At 37.6% G+C, this 20622-nt stretch overlaps 2 long non-coding RNA genes across 4 annotated transcripts; one reads left to right on the top strand and one right to left on the bottom strand.

Moving 5' to 3' along the window:
• Positions 1 to 44: 44 nt before the first annotated feature.
• LOC122552737 (uncharacterized) lies at positions 45 to 18963 on the top strand. Of its 2 annotated transcripts, none has more exons than XR_006312464.2 (3): positions 45 to 183; positions 1581 to 1712; positions 15374 to 18963. It is a non-coding gene; the product is annotated as an uncharacterized LOC122552737 (long non-coding RNA). The 2 variants fall into 2 exon arrangements; XR_006312465.2 differs by lacking the exon at positions 45 to 183 and adding an exon at positions 509 to 660.
• On the bottom strand, positions 5955 to 12495 carry LOC122552738 (uncharacterized). Of its 2 annotated transcripts, none has more exons than XR_015758281.1 (5): positions 12362 to 12495; positions 11249 to 11292; positions 10080 to 10268; positions 7004 to 7097; positions 5955 to 6293 (listed from the first exon to the last, which is right to left on the bottom strand). It is a non-coding gene; the product is annotated as an uncharacterized LOC122552738 (long non-coding RNA). The 2 variants fall into 2 exon arrangements; XR_015758280.1 differs by having other exon boundaries at positions 10080 to 10205.
• Positions 18964 to 20622: the final 1659 nt, after the last annotated feature.

The following is a 20622-nucleotide window of genomic DNA, read 5'->3' as shown; positions in this document are numbered from 1 at the left end:
GATTTGCTAAGTGGGACGAGTAATTAGAGGATGGGAAATATTACCGCGATCTTAACGAACCTTGTTAAGGTTGGAAGACGGGGCGAAAGTAAATGGGACAGCCTAAAAGACACTGTGGAATCGAGGGCTCCTCACTGAGACAGTTTAGACATGATTTGCACGTAGTTTCACTTCATTCTGCCGGTATGAGCATTAATAAGGCTGGGGAATAAAGGAAAAATGAGATCATTAGACCCATATACATGTCATGGCTGTGTTTGTATAAGGAGATTTTTTAATCTGCCTTCAGCACTGCGCTTTCTCCGTGATCATAACTCTTGTTAATTAATAGCATAATTGTCAATCCGAAGCCCGTTTGAAGTGTAGTGTGCAGTAACAACACTGTACATCGTTATTGCACTGACTGGGCATCATTGCAGCTTGAGTTAAGGACTTCGCACAGATAGGGCAATTTGGGGATCCATGGACCGGATGTGGATAGACTGCAGGTAGAAGTTAGTACATACCCTGTTTTTTTTTCAGTGTCTTTCATTTTGAATCATTGCCTTAAAGTGGCTAGAATAACGCGTTGCATTTTAATGTTTTCTTTTAAATTCCATCGGTTCTGGCGCTGGGAGCTCCACGGGCCGTTGCTAACGTGCAACTATACTCTACCATTAGGTATGTTCGGCTTTAAGAAGGGTTTAATCAGCATCTTGAGCTGGTGGCTTTTTTGTTTGGCTTCTGTAACTATGGGAGTGTGATTTACAAGATTTGTACGGGTCATGGGTGTCTTTCCAGACTTACTGTGTATATTTAGACACGACTTTGCTTGGTGTTAAAAAGTGTATATTTTGAATGGGTTCACACACAGTAGCGAACAATACGGACATTGTACCGGATTGTACAACGCGTATTGAAACGCAGCATCCAGACTTCAACTAATCTGCCCTCAATAAAGCTGAAATAATTATCCTAAGCCGCCTTTCTACGGGGTAAAAATCATTGAGGAATTCAAAACTTTTTTTCCCCCTCTCTTCCACATTCCAATGGATTTCGAAAAAAAAACGCAAGACAAACGGTTATGCGCCCAATCTGCTTTCCAAGTCCCGGTGAAAAAAGATATTGCAATTAAAAAGGGAAACAGAGAGCGAATTTGCTGTGCACAAAGATAATAACGCTAATGGGTGGTATGGGTTCTTTAATGGACTGCAAACTGTTTGCGGTCCTGTCATAGCGCACTCCGCATGAAGTAATTCCAAGTGGCACATGAATAGGTCCAGTTGGGAAGGTTGTTCAACTGGAAACAGCGATGCTCTATTACACATTCGCTGTAGATTTCTATTAAAAAGTATCATCTACGCCCATTTAAATGCCCTAAATTGTTTCATTCAGAGAAAACACAGAAAGAGGCAAGCTTCTAGCAACATAATCTCTACTTTTATAATCACTTTAATTTTCGTTCATTGCTTCACAAAACAAAAGGAAGAAAAAAAAGTTTAGGAAAATGTTTCTAAAATGTTGGATTAATATCCCTGTAGGTTAACCCTGTGAAGTACGCGATAATCTACATTTATGTCTATTTCGGTTTTTTTTTTCAGGCACACGAGAAGCTTCAGATTTTTCACTAACTGCAGACGACCACCTTTAAAAAGGGAAGGACTCATAGTAAATACTATCCTCCAGTCTTACGGGCAGCCGTCAGTGTATCTGAACAGAAACCCGGTTGAATGGTAGGTGTTACCATTTATTTTCTGCCCCGCGCAAAAAAAAAATGGAAAAGGTGAAAATGATCCCTTCTCGCTCTGTAACATCGATGTCTGTATGGTATATACAAATGCAGGTGCTAGGAATAAAAGCAATGATGTACGCGGTTCTCTGAGCCTATTCGAGACACATTCACATCGCAAAGCTACAAGCACATAATTATTCGCTCAATCTTTGTGTGAAGAGTACAGGGTGTAAATGGCTTTTTAATGACGGGCAGCTGGCCGCTGCCGTTTGGAGCAGTGACCGTCAATGAAACAGCTTCATTCAAAGCTCTGAGCCCTGTCCGGCTCATGCAACTGTATCCTCCCCAAAAAGAAAGCAATAGCGAAACAAAAATCACAATTATTAAGAAATGCTGCAATTATACAAAGTGACAGATCAGCATCCGGAAAGGTGGACTAGCGGTGAAAAGGTCCAGGACTCTTTCCCCGGAGATGCCTTTCAGGCTCCTGTAAGTTTCTGCTTTATTGGAATGATTTCCGCTTTTGTTGCGGCTGTTGTGTGTGTGTCTCTCACCGCCCTGCATAACGTATGTTTAAAGTTGAATTGTGAAAACTCACAAACCATTTTCAGATTTAACTGATTTACATGGAACATGGTTTACATAGTACAGCGTTGCTTGATCAACCGTGAAAGTTTACACATGAGAAAGAAACGGAAGTATGGGCATTTCACATAATGTTGACTATACATAAAGTAAGACGTTTTTGAGTTTAAATAGTTCGGTCGGATAATGCGACTTAGAATGTGTTAACTGTTAATAAATCTGCTACGAAGATTGAACTTTTTCCATGTTGTTCTCTTTTCTCTAATCCAACATACAACGTATTGCTTTCGGAGACTTTTTAGTTACCCCTTGCAAGGTGGGGAATTAGCTTATTCATTGGTGATTATTTTTCGTATTGTCATGTCGCCATTGTCGGTATTGATGTAACAAATAGATTCGACCCTTTACTTTCGCCTTTGTTCTGTTTTGTTTGGCGTTACTTGTTAAATTTCCAATTTGTTTTACATCCTCTGCTACTGTTTCCTCTACTCTTTCCTCCTGCGTTGACCTTGTCTCTTTAAGGTGGCTGGTTAAATGTGAGCTCCGCTGGGCCTTTTTGCCTGACGCTATATTCACTGCCAAGACGGGGCGCAAACAGCTCAGATTTTTCCAATGCCAACACAGTCTGTCCTCCATCCTCAATGCTGAAGTGAATTATGTACACGGTTTTATTAAGCTTTGCTTGCAGTGTTGATTTTATTGTACCTGATCCAGTCGTATTGCTGCATCGTAGTTTAACTGAGTTAACTGGAGACATGATATCGGGTTACAACCAATAGTTTGCACGCATTTATATGTAAAGCTATGGGCTTCCTTCTTTTTGGTCATGGGTTTATAAATTTCACAGATAAGTCAGGCTCGCTTTTGCACCTTAGATTGATTAAAAACAAGCAATCAAATAAGAACCGGCTCAAATGCAATCAAATTATTTTAAACTAAAATGGATACCGAACTGGAGCATATTTAATTTCTCCAAAAAGGAACATCAATATACTTGAAAGATGTTGAAACGTTGTAGCCCATATATTACAGGTAGAATCATAGGTGTTATTTATTACCTGTCGTTATTAACCGCCTCTTTATATATTGTTTAAAGAGCGTACTGATTTACTCCGCACTGACTTTTACGTATTCAGGAAGTAGTCGCTTAGTTAAACGCATGACAGTTACTTTTTCATTCCGAGTTTCTTTCTATGCATAAAAGAGTAAACGCACAAAATTAAAGACGTCAATAGTACAATATGCTGAAAATTGGGGTCTAAAACAAGTTGTTCCAATGAAGTGCAGACCAATTCTCACTTCCCTACTTACTCTACGCCATCAATGCGATTCCACTAAGATTCAACAGAAACAGTTAAACATCAGAAGCATTTACCGTCTCTTATGAATCGAGCACAGTAAGTTCCAAACTGAAATTCCGCCGGTCTATCTGGACCGAGGGGTTACAGTGTAAGGTTTTAACCCCGGAGCAGCTCAACTATGCAAACGTGACAAAAATAAAAAAACTTTGGGTTTTTTTCCCTATCAATGCATCACAGTGAAGGATCTATATGTGAACACTACAAATGTGATCGATTCTTGAAGTTTGCATGAAAGAGTTTGTCATAGTTAAAACAATAACCACGCGAATACGCTAAGCGAACAAGTTGGAAAGAATGAATTGCTTGCTCTGTAAAACATTTAAAAAATCAATTATGGATGCATTTGCATTTTTAATTTCAATATGTTGATAGTCGTTTCAGGATGTAAACAAGGAAATATTAGCAAGTTAGAAGGAACCATTTGTTCACAACTGTGTCAGCTGAAACAACTGTTTCCATCGACCGGTCGCTGTCTCAGTTGAGCGCCGGATGCGCAGTTGATAGTGAGAAGGGCGGCAGGTATCAGATTGTATGTTGAAAGACTTCCTACTCTGTTTGGAGGGACATTTGGAATTTCTTGCCAGTTATTTTCCTTGTGGCCTTTACTAAGTGCACGTCCTGCAAGGGATAGAGTCTTACAAGAGAGTTGTCCAATCAGGAGATTTACACGCATTGTTAGAGATATTTAATGAGGTGGCTCCATAGACAAGAAATAAAGGCGCTTTGCCGTAGAGTTACCTTATGTCAACCCGTTACTTCTAATGAATTGAACAAAGATGTACGTCCTAGCCCTGCAAACCTAGCAGTTTTAGCTTATGGGGGCGGGGGCTGGGGCTGGCGGTGGGGCTGGGGTGGTTGAAGTTGCTGCGAGAAGGAGGAGGGGTGAAAGGTGAACGCTGGGCTTCCTGCTACCGGGTTATGTGTGTGTCAAAACGAATTAGTTACAGGAATAAAAGCACTGAATCCAATATAATATCATATGGTGCTATCATGGCTCATTGGTCAGTCGGCTTGACATTTCAATCTGCTTTAGTCAAAAAAAGTTGACTTAACTGCCTCTATATAATCGGTCCCTCGAGCTGCCCAAAGCAGATGCCCATCGTGCTTTCTCCCGAATAAACCGCTCGATTGCTATCAAATTCAGGTAACCTTTCGATTGCCAATTGCTTGCTTTTGGCGTATGGCATTGTGCCTCTTCCCCTACTGGGTTAGCACTTAAAAATCAATTAGTCTTTTCAAATCTTAAAGTAAATTATTCGAAACAAATGTATAGTGCTCCCCCGAGGGACAGCGAGGCCAGGATAAAAGGTTTCTTTTTAGGTTGTTTTATTCCAAAAGCCTGACAGATGATGAAAGAAAATTTGCCAAATCCGTTCCCGTTTCATTGGCTGAGCGCCTTCATTAATTGGTGCGTATGAGAACTAGTTCCTTACAATAAGATGTTGTAAAATGCTACCGGAACTGTACAAACTGACGATGATTACTTTATTTGGATTATGGACAGCTTGTTATAGATAAACGAGAGCAATACAAGCCCAGCTCAGCAATCACCATCCCCCCATACTATCGAACACTCTGCACTATAGACTAATTCTAATCCATTAGCCTGGCCTGCAGCAGATACATTGATTTCCATCACCCGCATTGCACTCAATAGATGAGTCAGTCAAGCGCACGGTTTTAACATTGGAGGATTATCACGCCACTTCACTAAATAATAATACTAATAGTAATAAACTAATGACAAAAGCGCATCTTCTTAGCTTTTGATCTTATGCTGTCATTCTCCAAAGATTTTGCATTAATTTCACAAGGTGTTGAAAGTAAATTCACGTGTTTTGGTTGAAATAGTATAATTGTATATTTCATTTAATCATAGATTGACATGACCTCCACCCCAAACCCCTCCGATTCTCAAGTGGTAAGAATCTTATGTCACGTGAGGAATGGCAAATAAATTTATCTCTTCTAATTTCCGATCACTGTCTAATCAACTTCGTCATTCTTTCCTTTCTTTTTTTTTCCTGGATTTTATTCTCATCAATATCTTCTTCACAATGAAAGTCCAACGACTTGTTTATAACAGCGATATAACTGTGACTGTAAGGGAAACTATATCTTTTAACAGGGTGACGACCCTGCATCTTTACTTGCTTTTTATGGGAAAAGAAAAGTTTTTCTTGAACTAACTTTGTGGGGCATTTTCGGTCTGAGCTCCTCTATAAAAGGGAAAGAGCTTTCTGAATAAAATCGAATCAGTTAGTTGTTGTTACTATTTGAACACGAACAGATCGATGTCATAATGCTTTATTGTTATGGTTACAGCCATTGTTTAGTTACACATGCCATTTAGGAATCAAAAGTCTGGCTGACAGCATAGAATTAAATTCATAACAACAGACTCTTCCATGTCTTTTCCAATGCACGTGCAGGATTACTTTCTCAAAGGGTAGTGGGGCAGGTCTGTTGCATAAACGCGGGCAAAATGATTGGTTACTTTCTGTCAAAAGTCAAATAATACGCCGGCGAGAACAGCTATTTTCAGGAGTTTTCTCTGGCGACTTTTATTCACCTGAACGTAAATGCAGTGGTGTCACTCCCACAATACATGTATGCAACTCGAAAAAAGAAATGCTCTGAAAACAAAGCAGAATTTGATCAGAAGTTGCCCAGTTTCTCATTGTTATTCATAACAATTTAAGTGTGTGATTTTTTTTTGAACCGCACAATCGGTTATTAAAACAGCGTTTCACAATAGTTGCCAAGCAATTCTGTGATGAATTATGACAAGTCCCCAGCTAATTATATTCTATGTTATACGCCGACTGTCTTCCAACTAAAGATGCATCACTTGCCTTTGCATTCTTGTGTAAATGAGTGCTCCCTATACTGTACCGATTTATTAAAAAAACTCAGGATAAACTGTTGGCTTCCTTAACAGTCACGAAATTATATACGATGGGGCAAACTGTTCCTGTCAACGCTGTAAAAAAAACATGCTGCTTCCTCTGTGTAATAATACCTACCCACGATTGGAGATGCGAATTACAATCTGCTTAATGAATCATTGCCTTGAACTGTTTATGTGTTGTTTGCAGGGCAATCGTTCTCGTTCTACGCAATAGCAATGTGAAATTCCATGTCAAAATATATCCTGATAGCTATCTATAGTTTTAGGGATTTGAAGTTTTACTAGCTAATAGGCAGTCTTATGCCTATGTTTCTGCGTGTTTCACGTTTGTTTGCTTTATTCAGCGAACACATTCTGTCAGCATACTGAAGATGAAAAAAATACTTTTGAAGTCAGCTCGAAGCTATAGTGGAACCGTATTCATTAATCACCTACCTGATCACCACTATTTTGTAATGCTGGAGCAGTATTTTCGTCTGTTTGCAGTCCTGTTTATTTTTCCTCACCATTGCAAAACATAAATAATGGACTGGAAAGTAAAGGATCAATATGATCAACAAGTTTGATGTGCGTAGCCTTGACGCTACTCTGAGTATTTATTGAAAGCGCAAGATTCTTGGTTACCTAATAGCATATGATGGGTGTTATATACGAGCTTGATGCCAGGTACTTGTCGGGCAAGTGTTATGAGCTGCTTCAGGTTTGAAGTTTGAATATTACATGTGCGAAGCGTACTTCGACAAAGTATTAGAGACAGGAAAAGGTTTTTAACAGCCCTTCATTCCCAAACACGGAGAAATTGCATGTTGGCAATCCCTCTTTTACGTTATTGATAGTCTACATCAATAGAGAACGGTCTTTACATCAAATAAAGAACGACTGATCTCAGGCTCACCTGTAAAATGGATGCAGGATACTCTTAAGCGCGCCCGTGCATTCCCGACAGATTTGATGTAAACCGATTCGGAGAAATATTTAAATTTATAGCCATGAAGATAAACTAGCAGGAAGATGGAGTGAATAGTCAGTTATAGTTAACATCAAATGAGTTCAAGAGTTATCAGGCCAATTTGTTGAAAATTTGGGTGTACTTCTACGGTACTGCATGTACTTCATTCCGTTCCCCTTTGAATCAATTGCTTTTCAGTTGGCGTTAACAGATGTGTTTACAGTTATGTCCTTATCTTATGTACTTATCTTCCATATCTCTCACTTTCCACTACATGAAAACAAATATATGTTACGTTAAACAAAAATAGAAATGACTGGAAAACGTCAACAGGTCCGGCAGCATCTGTGGAGAGAAATCAGAGTTAACGTTCCGAGTCCAGTGACCCTTCTTCGGAACGCTGTTCCCAGTTCTGAACCAATTCTGAAGAAGGGTCACTGAATTCGAAACTTTAACTCTGATTTCTCTCCACAGATACTGCCGGACCTGCTGATGTTTTCCAGCAATTTCTGTTTTTGTTTCTGATTTCCAGCATCTGCCGTTCTTTGTTTTTTTTTTAAATATATTGTGTTAATGTTGATCCCAAACAATATTATAGTAACATTTAATTAATAACTATCAACATTTGCAGTATCATATTACAGAACTGCTCAGTATGTAAAACAGAATGTCGGTCCACCGTAATGTGCTAGTGTTTAACTTGCATTGTTTCCCTGATCCTGTGGTTTCAGCATATCTTTCTGTTTCTTTTTCTATCGTGTACTCATTTAGTTTTCTTTCGGAAGCAGCTAAGTGATTTCCCTCAACCACTTCCTGTGATAGGAGTGAGTTTCACATTGTTACCGCGCACTAAATAAAAACATTTCTTCTTATTTATGTCGATGTTGGATTTTCTTTAAGGTAACAAATGTGTATTTACTTCCATTAGTGGCAACGTTCGCTTTGCATCTGTCCTACTCAATTCTGAAGACCCCTCTCAGCTTATCTTTAAGACTTTTCTACAAAAAACGATGTCTCCTATCTGTTCAATCTTTCCCAGTAGTTGCAATATTGTATTCTGATGTCATCCTTGTAAATCCTTTCGGACATTCGCTGGTGTGTTTATGTCCTTTTTATGACAAGATATCCACAACTGCACACAGTGTTCCATTTGCAGGCTGACAAGTGTCTACACAAGTTCAGCACATCTTTATCACTTTTGAATTTTATATTATCCTCGAGTTTTGTTAGCTTTTAAAAAAAATTCTCACCTGCAATGCTACTTTTTTATTAATTTCTATGGTGCAGGTAATATATCCCTTTTCCTGCCGAGTAGGTCACCTCACCCCATTAATCTCTGTTAAATGTGATTTGCCATTCAACACTCCAGTCTGTTATAACAATATTAAATAATGTTGCATATTTCCCAGTTGGCAGCTTCACCCCCACCGGGACCTCTCCGTCCCTCTCAACCCCACTCACCATGATATTCGTTACAGAGACAAGGGATTGCGGTAAATTCAATCGCTTGGGTAGCAGTGAGGGTAAATACAAATTCGGTCGCTAATTTCAAAATCAACGATTTTTCCCACACATTATCCTACGCTGTTCTATTCAGAAAGCGATGCAACCTGATCTGGTCGTCCAGATTATGAAATGATTGTTAGGTATGTACTGGTGTCAGGACGTTTGTGGGAATAAGAACTGTCCATTCTTGTACATTACTGACCTTATTACTCAACAGTGCAATTTGTACGTTTTATAGGCATGAGAGTATTGCGAGCATGTGAATGGTGAGTGAGAGAGAATTTGCGTGTCTATGTCAGTGAGTAAATGAGAGTGTTACGAGTGTGTGGCTAATTGTGAATCTCAGCGGATAACTGACTGCATTGCGATGTGGCTATTCTACTTTGCTTTTCTTTGGTAATGCAGTTGCTTCACTGGCAGCCCCAATTTGCCAATGAATTGCTTCCCTTGCATGGGTTTTCTGATAAAACCGTAGTCACACATTATGTATTCTTGTAGCAAGATAATCCTGCATTGACTTGCTGACCATGCACTACCCAAAAAGGAACAGTAGGTGCTGGAGAAACTCAGTAGGTTCGGCAGCAGCTGTGGAGAGAGAAGCAGAGCAAATGTTTCCAGTTCAATGGGACTGTTATTGCTGCTGAGTTTCTCCAGCATGTTCTGTTCTTATTTCAGATCTACAGAACCCTTCTGACTTTTCTTTCACTCTTTATGGTAAACGTTTTTTCGGACTAATAATATGCTATTATTGACGAATACCTCCAGTCTTTAGAAGTATGATGCATTTTTAATTAGAAATCAAATTTATATAACAGTTTTCAAAAGCCATCGAGCGTCTCAAAGTTTCACATGAATGACGGACGTTTGAAACACAATCCCTGCTGTCATGTCAGAAATAGTGCAGCCAGCTTGGACACAGCAAAAGCCAACAACAATGCCACTTTATTATTCCCTCGTGGGACATGGGCGTACCCTGCTATGGGCAGCATATATCACCCGAAATAACTTCCCAGGTTTTTAACTCCAAAATAATGCCACAGACAATTTTGTGCCTACCTGAGAGGACGAATGAGGGTTCCATTCGAATCTTATCGGAGAAATAGCACCCATCAATGCAGCACATCCTCAATACTGTACTGGGATGTCAGCTTTTATGTTTGTATTCAGGGTCCTGGAATGGAACTAGAACCATTTTTTGATCCATGAAAAGGAGCTACCAACTAAGCCACAGGTGACCACCTAAATCTGGAATCGCATTAAAAACCTTAATTTAAGGCATTGCTGACTATTTGATGGCCAAGTCATTTTATATAGAGCGCATGATTGTGAAATTAACCTTGAAAAAGATTTATTCTCATTGTGGTGACACACTAAGGTTTAAAGTTTTCCAAAGTGGATTCCACTTAACTATGAAAGGATTCCTAGATGTTTAAGTTGTAAAGTCGTTTTGTGTTTGTGTTGCGATGTAAGACTAAATGAATCTTTTTAAACACAACGTTAAACCACAGGCAGGAAATCTCTCAATACAAGTATCACAAGTGGAGGTAAGAACTTGCACCTATGTAAATAAATCTAAATCGACCGCCCGCTGATTATCATTCCAAGTCAACCAAACATCTGCACGAATTAATTACTGGAAGACAAGAAGGTTACCATAGTTTTGCCTATGCAGTTCATTTATAATTGTGTCATTGATGCATATTGGAGTTAATTGGACGAACAGACAGGTAGGTCGAACATAGATAGCAGGTAGGTAGGTCGACGCATCGATAGATAGGTACCGTAAATAGGTAGAACTTGCGATTTCTTTCATCGTTACACTATCTTGTCTTCTAATTTAACAATGATGGTTGAGAAAGTCACATTTGGACAACCTTTTGTTCGTCTTTCAGTCTGTTTGAATTCATTGTAAACAATGTACAAGTAGGAGGTCTTCTTTTCGGATATACCCACAGCTATAATCCAACGCTACCACAATCCCCAATAGATATTTGCGCAAAACATGTGTAAAACACCTCAAGGTATTGACTACTTGGCTTTTCAACAATGGCTGGTTAATTCAGAAACTCGTATGGGGCGGGGTCGGAGTGGTTTTAGGGACTTTAAAGTGGGGGTGGTGGTGAGGGGGATGAGATTGTGGAAAGTGCTGAAAGATAGCATTACAATTTGTTATTCTAATTGTTAACCCAAGACGTGTTGTATTGGCAATGCCTGCGTATGCTTACATTTCCTCAATAGAGCTTTGGTTCTTCTTTTACAACACGAATCCCTGGGAAAATAAAGCATATGACTCGTCATTCTCTTCCCTGCAAAGCCAAAAGCCTGCTATTAAAGCACCCAGTCATACAGAAATTGTAAATGTGACATTATTGTACCAATCAATCCAAATCCAGCTCTATCGAAATCTTATGTTTTACGCGTGTTGTTGTCACATTTAGTTTGTTTCTTTCTACTTACAATGTTTGCTGAGTGAATAGAAGTTGATTGTACTAATCCCTTATTATTCTGCTTGTCCTACTACAACAAAACTGCTGGAACTAATTAAACAAGGCTTCATATGTTCATATACAAAAGCGTTTCACAACTACCCAATTTATGAACATGATTGTGTTCTACAGTCCGCAAACACAGCACTCCTTAGCACAATGATAAAGCCGACAGGAATAGAGCACAGCATAGCACAAACAACACCTAACATACAAACACAACAGTCAAAAGTACACATTGCGCAGATGCATGACACATAACATCTAAAAATAAATATACAAATGTATTAATAACGCACATGTTCAAATAAAATAAATGATGCACAGCTAAAGCACGCAGACTGAATATACAGGCACACAGTTATAGATATACACTTACGAAACAGTGACTTGATTGGTACAAATAACTTCACCATGAACATATACACAAATAATTTTTGTATGCAGTCTATTTACAATCCAAATACATATAGAGAGCCTATGTGCTCTCAAAACAAAGTACATGTTTTCCACAAGTATGTACTCATAGAAAATATTCAAAGGGAGCAGGTACATGGAACGTATCAACATATACAAGATTGTCCAGGTGGTCTGTTTTATCGGCGCACAATGCTAATTACCAATATAATGAGCACTGATACAATATACAAAAACATTTAACCTATTAACACACCACAACAGCAAATAGTCGCAAGGTAAGCAAATTAGTTGCTTTAAGAAACATACTAACAACTTTTAAGTGCAGATATTCAAGCTCTAGTCACATTCACAGCAGTATACATTGTTACAAACTACAGAAACATTAGAGACATCAGATTTTTAAAAATGCAAATAGGACATGACATGTCTTACCAGAAACAGAGGTGTAAACAAAATCCATTGTTGAAAAGGAACATGTGATTGGTAAAGGGGAAAGTATAAGGAAACGGATTAAATGGGTGGCTTCTTCGGATAACTGGCGATGGTCCGAATGATCCTCTTCTGTGCTGTAAATTCAAATCCTGAATGGGAAAGATGTTGGATATATACTACATGGAGAGAATGGAGAGACTCTGCTCGAAACACGTAAACACAAGCAGGATAGCTACAAACATGCAAGATGCACGTGGATTATAAAACATACAGAACATACATGAGATATAAACAATGCCATCCTGAAATCAAATATATATAGTAAATGAGATACACATATCATAGGAGGCCACAACCACTGTGGACACAACTGGTCGGAGAAACATATGTACTGCATCCGTAAACATATTAAACTGTAATACCTATAACTCTTCAGTGTCGCTAAATTCTTACTTTTGGAGTCAAAGGACAGAGAATAAAACGTTTTATTAGTCTTCCTAACAGTTTACTTTATGGTTAATGCTGGTCTTGAAACAGTGAAGCGACTACATAGTACAGTACACATCATCCAATAGCAATCCTGTACAAAAAGAACTGAGATAGGCTTGAATTCAAAATCCTGTTAGCAAATTATGTTAGTCATAATAGTAATTGTGTGGCCAACCTACATAGGTGTTTACTAGTGTGGGCGATATGTAGTACTGTTTCTCTGGTTATGCTGCGTCAGGAGCTCACGGCTCTAAGTTCAAGTCATGGGCAAAGATCGTGGAGAAGAATGTGAGCGATACTATTCTTGCGCTAGCAAAGCCACAAAGAATCCAACATTGGCTTTAAATCCAATAAAGAAGCTGCACCTGAGACTATATGGCGAAGTATTTGAGGCAGCAGATATACAGACTGAGCGTTTTTCAGAGTTTAACAGAACCGCTTTTAGTTTACGTCCTTTCGCTCTTCTTCCTTAAAGCAATGGTGGGTGGGAAGGAGCGCAAGGGTGGAGGGTGGGATTAGCAGCAAACACCTTTGTCCAAAGTATTGCCTTACTAATTTGTATATCATCCTTTGGTAGATTTACAATTTCCTTGTATGGCTACACCGAGAGCACGAGGGGATTAATTTATAAAACTGCGTGCAAGACATGGCAATCGACAAGAGGCTGGTTAATGTTGATAATGCAACTGTATGATTACACAGAAATCTATAGTTTATTTACAAATGTTAACATTTGAAAGAAGCGACCAATTTATAAGACAGAGACTTTGCGATGGTTACGACCCTATAAATTCCATTTACCTTGCAAAGCTTTTGGACACAACGAGAAAATTATGTCTTCAGTCTCCTGTAGAGGACGCTGTCATTAGCTAAGGCATCCTCCCTCGCCCAGCATCCCCCCCCCCCCCCCCCACACCACTCCCCCAGCTTTCAACAATCCTCTCCCACCAACTTCCCGTCCCACGCACGCCCTACCTCAGAACCTGAGCATCAGTTTGCAGTCTGATCCAGCCTAGGTTTCAGAGCTACTTTCGGACAAATTGGGGAGCAATATTTGGACTCGTAATCATGATCAGTGATAAGTGAACAGATTCCAACAAACTTATGGAGCTGAGCTTATTTATAAATTACATACACTAAGAAAAGTTGCATTTCTACATCCAAGCGAGATGTTGAAATGTGTGACGATTGCAGCATGAATCGGCTGCGGCTTCACCCGGTGCTCTTGAAGCCTGTAGCAACTCTTCAACATTAATGGAAGGTGTAAAGATGCAATAGCACTCGGAAAATCTTATGTAGATATACTATCTTCTATCAATCACGTAATTGCAACACATAATTACATTTCTGAATATATTCACATCTATGAATAAACAATTATCAGAGTGGTTGTCGCCAAACTGGAACACATATGCTGGCGTGAATCTCCGTAAATTGCAGTCAGATGAGCACGTCAATATACTTTGCTAACATGATTACCTGCCTACAGTGCTCCGCAGTCAATCATACTTTAACATTTTATGAAGTTGTGGCGGCAAAATGAAGATCAGTGTAGGCATTTGAATTGATCAATTGTTCTTTCTAATGATTTGTACTGAATGACCAATTGATACAGTACATAAAATATCTACTTACATGTACAACGTTAAATGTTTCTCAAATTTATGCTTCAAGCTAAGCGGTTCAAACTGCTGGGCTGTTGCAAGTTGAAGCCATCATTTAGAATAGAATCGAGTTATTGATCTCATCTCCTTAAAATACGTTCAATTACTATGTATCATCCAATATTTAAGTGAAACCAGTTTTATTGCACATGTATCATCTCCAGCCACTGAATCACGTCGTGTCAAACATCTCAATATGTCTTATCTAGCAGTTTAATACACCTCAGCTGGTCTGAGGACAGTACAGACCATTGTTCATACAGTTAACTTTATTCGTTCTCGGTTTCTGACTTGTTATCTCTCACATACTGCGTGAGGTAAATGGACTTAGAGTATATCTAAAACAATACGAGGGTAACAAGACACATACCTTTTCCCTGGAACGGGGTTATTTTTCTGTCCATCGCCTCAAAGTTTTATTTGTTTTATTCGTAATTAATATTACCTTATTGCAGAATTGCGTTGCACGACAGAGCACGGTTATTATCGTAAGTTACGCTATAGAAGTCATCCCTCACCCTTTACCGCCCCTCCAACACACACACAAACACACACTCACGTTATTAGTGTTTTTTGTGAACCCCTGTCACGGAATTGATTGATTCACTTGTTGTAATGGTTGACTGCGTTACACACAGTTGTAAGACAACTTTGGGTATTGTTAGCCATTTGTTTAACGGGGTTCTCAAGTTATTTTATGAAGCCCTTTATAACATAGTTCATCTGTAGATTTTGTAAATGAAGAACGACTGCTAGCTTTTGAAATATTCCGAAGTGCACATTGATGGGACATTATAGCATTCCATACTTTGTAGTTTAATTTGGGCTAATCTTTCCATAATTTCTGTTCTGTTAATAGATCGACGATCTGCATTTGTCTCTTGGGAAATCTTATCGTCCAAGTTAGATATGACACAAGCCGACCAACGGGTAACCCATGACTGAAATTGTTGACTAGGTTTCATGACAATTGAGTCTTTTTTCAAAAAGGTTATGTTGACTTTTTTTGCAACAAGACAGAAGAATCTGTTCTTTGAGAATGTTGGACAACACAAGATGGTGTACAAAGAGAATAATGAACAAGTCTAAGTTCTGCTTTTCAAAGTGCAAAGTTAAGTCCACGTTTATAAGCAAATAGCAATGTCACTCATTCACCAAATTGATAAGTTCAGCAATTTCTTATCATTTTTTTTCTACAAAATGCACTGATGCGATTAACAAAAGTTTATATTGTGTTCCCTTCTGCTGCGGATAATGCAGGAAACGTGTTTCCTAATTAGCTGAGAATGAACATCTCAGTGGCTTAATACCAGTTTATTTTGAAAGATTGTTTCCCAAGGATGTTTTAGTCAATTCTGAAGCACTTTGGGTTGCTTAAACGTAATCTTGCCTTGTGACGGTATCTTTTCAGTTTAAGGTAACCTTGCCTGCATTAAAAGTGTTAATATGTTAAGCGATGAAAGGAGTAGAATCTCTCTCTCTCTCACACACACACACACACACACAAACATACAAACGCACAGCGTCCATTAATCGAGTTTGCGACAATAGAAGGTCAGACGCACATATCGTGGCTAACTTCTTTAAATAGATTTTGATATTTAGGGAATGTATTTTCCTCGATTAACTTACAGGACAATGGCACAAATACATCGTTCACTGAACTTGTAATTTACGTTTGAGCAACGTCTGTCGAATATCATATTCATCTGCCTTCCGGTTTCTATGCCACAATCAATATTGATAAGGACGTCAGAAGTCTGAAAGAAGAATGAGCAGCAAAACCGTGACAGGTACAATACAGAGCATTTCCTTGATCGCTGCTATTGACAGCTTTAAAACCATTGCATCTCGCCCAACAGCTCGATGGCGATTACGTTATGAGTCGTTAGTGAAATATGTCAAGCTTAGACATGTCAAGCACCGTTGGCATCAATGCATAGCTAAAAAGTGGAAAGCGAGACTGCATGTTCGAAATGTATTTGTGCATTTATTTTCTTGACTCATTTGGTCTCCAAGACATCTTTCAACTTCGTAATGCTGCCAAAACATCAAAACTAGCTGCACCAAACTCTGTCTCGAAGCAAAATAGCACAATCCAAACTTATCCAAGCCACCATTGTAGGTTGGCTTTCCCTGGTTTGCAATCATAAAATGCAAAAGAATGTGAGTACATATTATGTAGAAGATTAAGCCGTTTGACTACTCTGTAATTGGCAGTCGTGATTCCAATCCCTTTGTCTCTTCAGATTGGTGGCAGGAAGTCGAGCAGTTAAAAGTAACTGGTCAAAATAGTGTTATGGATATCACGGGTTTGTTTAAAGTAAGAAATAATGCCACATACATATTTCTGTGGAATCTACAGAATCTATTCCCTTTGCAACTGTCATGAGTTATTTCACCATAAGAATGCTTGACAACTGTAGCATTTATCAATGATATGCATGCACTTTACAAAAGTAGTGGACGTTGAACATCGTACCATTACTGTATACCTAAGGGTTACATAACCAAACCCAATGGTTGTAGAATTTGCATCTACAAGTAAACAAAACAAATATGAGATCTGATTAGTTGTGTCAAATACAGCAATTCACTTTATTTATTCAATTGCTTTTTTAATATTTTCCCCAGACATTTATTACATGCAGTTGTCTGTTTAGCTATTAATCTGTATATATTTCCATTGAACTAGTACAGAACTCGATGAGAAATACATTTAATTTTATAAGAACAGGGAAAGTAACTTGGGGCTCTGATATCAAAATCATATTTTTTAAAAAGTCTATTATGTTCCATTGCTGAGAATTAGCATACATCAATGAAATATAGAAATTTTGTTGTTTATTAATGTTGCAGACAATAGTGTAGCGATAATGACTGATGGCTTATATTTTGTGTCCATGTTAATATGTCACAGATCATGTGATAGGCTATTGTTGAACAAGACGTCAATGTTTCTAAATTGTTGCCTTAGTTTACAATGATTTTGAAATGCGAGATTGACATTGACTTAAATCAAGCAGCAGAATTTTGATTACATTCATGACCAAAATTCATAAATGCATAAAACATTCAAGTGACAGGGGCACAGTGGGGAAACACAATACTTCTATTAGCACCATTGCTGAACCCCTAGCCTAGTCAAGTACATCGCTTAAACTGCTCAGCAAATATCACTAACAACAATGTACCATGCATATTACAGTATTCACTCATCATTACAAAAGCAACATATGCCAATACATTATAACAAATTCCATTCTAAATAAATATTAAATTTGTGTTTCCTGAATGTTGCCTATATTTTCTGAATGCTGTGATATATTTGCTTATGAAATGATATAATATATAATTAATTGTAATATATATATTTATTTGATGTTTATATATATGTGCTTACCAGATGTTGTAATACATATGTCCACAGTGTTTTAATATATATATGCAATGAATATTGTAATATATGTTTTCTCAATTTAGTAGTATGTTACTGACAGAATATGCTTTTTGAATATTTAAACATATTTATTTGCTGAACACTAACATATGTATTTCCTGAACACTAATACATATGCATGTCTTCTAACAAATGTTGTACAGGTTTGCTAATTGTTTATTATATGTTACTGAATATTGTCATTGTGTTACTAGATATTGTAATAAAAAGGCTAAGTATTGTACGAAACATGTTTACTGAGTGTCAACATTATGAATATATACATTTGCTGAATAGTCTAATATAGATCTGCATCATGATCACAACATTTATTCACTGAGTCTAGAAAATAATTTATGGGTTAATTCAACCATTCTGCATTAGTCAATCACAGCTAGAGTTCCTAGCTAAAATAAAGTTATGGGTTTATGTAGTTTAATGATCTGGTGTAATTTATGTATCTTTTATGGTTTTGTTTACGTTCTGATCCTAACAGTAAAATGTACAAATCTTAATACAAAGTCCCTAAAAAAGGACTGCCAATTATGTATTTTTTTCTTCATCAATGAACCAATCTTTGCACTGTGACTGTTACCATTTATGTCTTACCATAGGTTTTAGGAAAATACTGTTGTTTTTGGAGTTTAAAGAGATTTTCTTTTAAAGTTTTGGTTCATTTTAAATTTACGTACTATTTGCCACCTGTTCTGCTCTGTGTCATAACATATTTGTTCTTTATTCTTTTTTTTTCTTAAAAAGTGTTCAAATGTTTATTCAGTTTTGTTTTTAAGCCTGTAAATTTCACCTCAATAAAGAACAACGCAAGAAAGGAGGCGAAATTGTTTGGGCTTTGCTTCCTGGCCATAAGAGTCAACGTAAAATAAAGTCAACAAAAACAGAAAGACTCTTGTATAAAAATAAGTCTTTTTCCTGAAGTGGATCAAAAGAATTTTTTACTCATTATTTTTGATTCAGAATAAAAGCTAATAAGGCACGCAATGTCTTTTCAATTGTCGAATGTCTTTATTTCAGAAAAGGGATTACCGCCAGGAAACAGGGGAACAAAAGAAAAAATGGCAGAAGTTTTGGTTCCAACCTCACGAAAGCCGGAAGGTCTCGACTTTTTGACGTTATTATCGCGTTTGTGCAAGCCTGATTTACATTATAGACTAAGCCGGGGTGTCCAACTCATTCCTGGAGTGTCACCAACGTCAGAAACTCACTCTGCTGATCCCATTCGGCAATGTCAGGGTCTATATATGCTGTAGTAGTACATGAGTTAAAATTGCATTGTAGGGTTTGTGTGACTTTGCAGATGGCTAACAAAAAACCACCAAACATAGACAAATATATCCGGAAAGACTTGAAGGAATTTTCAGAATGTATAAATAAAATGTTTAGAAATTATAGAATGCTTATTTAATAACGTGGTAAACAGCACGGACACCTGTTAAACTCAATTTTCAACTTTAAAAAGATGGCATAGATAAGATGGCATAGAAGGCAACAATACATTGTCAGTTTTCACGCTTTGTGGCTGTTCTCAAAATGATACGATGACTAAAACAATTTCAAAGTAAATTAATGCAGACTTTTAATTAATTGATAGTTTCCTGGGGAAAAAAATCGAGTATATATCGCAAAGTGCAATTTTTAAAAATTGACGTGATACAAGATATATATGTTGTTAGGCGTGCATATTTTCCACCGATATTAGTAAACTCGCTAAACAAATTGCAAATATTTTACAAATGGTTTCGGCATAGATCTACCAACTTATTTATTTATTTATCAATACATAAATAACTTTGAACGTTATCCATCTATAGATAAGTTTGATAAGTTTCAAAGTTTGATAAATTAAAGATTACGTAAATAATTTGAGCCAAAAACGAGTAATGTGGTTATTAGAACCGAAACCTTTCAAAACTTCCCGTCTCTTCCATCACTATATCACTTTGTCTTAAGTTGATATGATTATTACATCTATGTCTACTTTAAAAGAGGCGCGGAAAATATTAACGATTCAGCTACGCCATAATTTTCTATTGCAATATAAAATACATGCATTGTTTTATGACAATCCAGTGTGCAGAAAACCCAAACAGACACAACTATTTATAGTGCAAGTAAACGCCTATACAAAAGCAAACCCTTTAATGGAGGAACGGCATACTTGAGTGCATTGTGCTTTCCAAACTAATTATAGACAGTAATATAGATTTAGGCTAAGATGTTTATTTTTAAATAATTTAAACGATGCACAGGCGCTTCATCTGATTACAAATAAAATATGTATAAAGAACAGCTGTTTGTAACAGCATCATTCAGGAGCAAGCAGGGCTGTATTAATTTTAATTAATTAATGAGAGCGCCTAATGTCTGAGGGCTTTTGCTCGAAACGTCGATTTTACTGCTCCTCGGATGTTGCCTGAACTGCTGTGCTTTTCCAGCACCACTAATCCAGAATTATTTATTGATGCCCTGCGTTGATAACATTTCAAAACATAAATATGAGGACAATTTATTTATGCATACTAGTTTCACACAAGCCCCATGATAGATTAATATAAATACATAGCGCGTAGTACGCAATTTTAACAACTTTGTTTTTTTGTAAAGCGTTCAAGATTGGCAGTAAAACATTACAGTCTTGTTTTCTGGGATAT

This window comes from Chiloscyllium plagiosum, unplaced genomic scaffold, assembly GCF_037043375.1.
Source record: "Chiloscyllium plagiosum isolate Xiang-an unplaced genomic scaffold, Cpla_swu_hap1 HiC_scaffold_10, whole genome shotgun sequence".
NCBI classification, from domain to species: domain Eukaryota; kingdom Metazoa; phylum Chordata; class Chondrichthyes; order Orectolobiformes; family Hemiscylliidae; genus Chiloscyllium; species Chiloscyllium plagiosum.
This window is presented reverse-complemented; position numbering and strand designations above follow the sequence as displayed.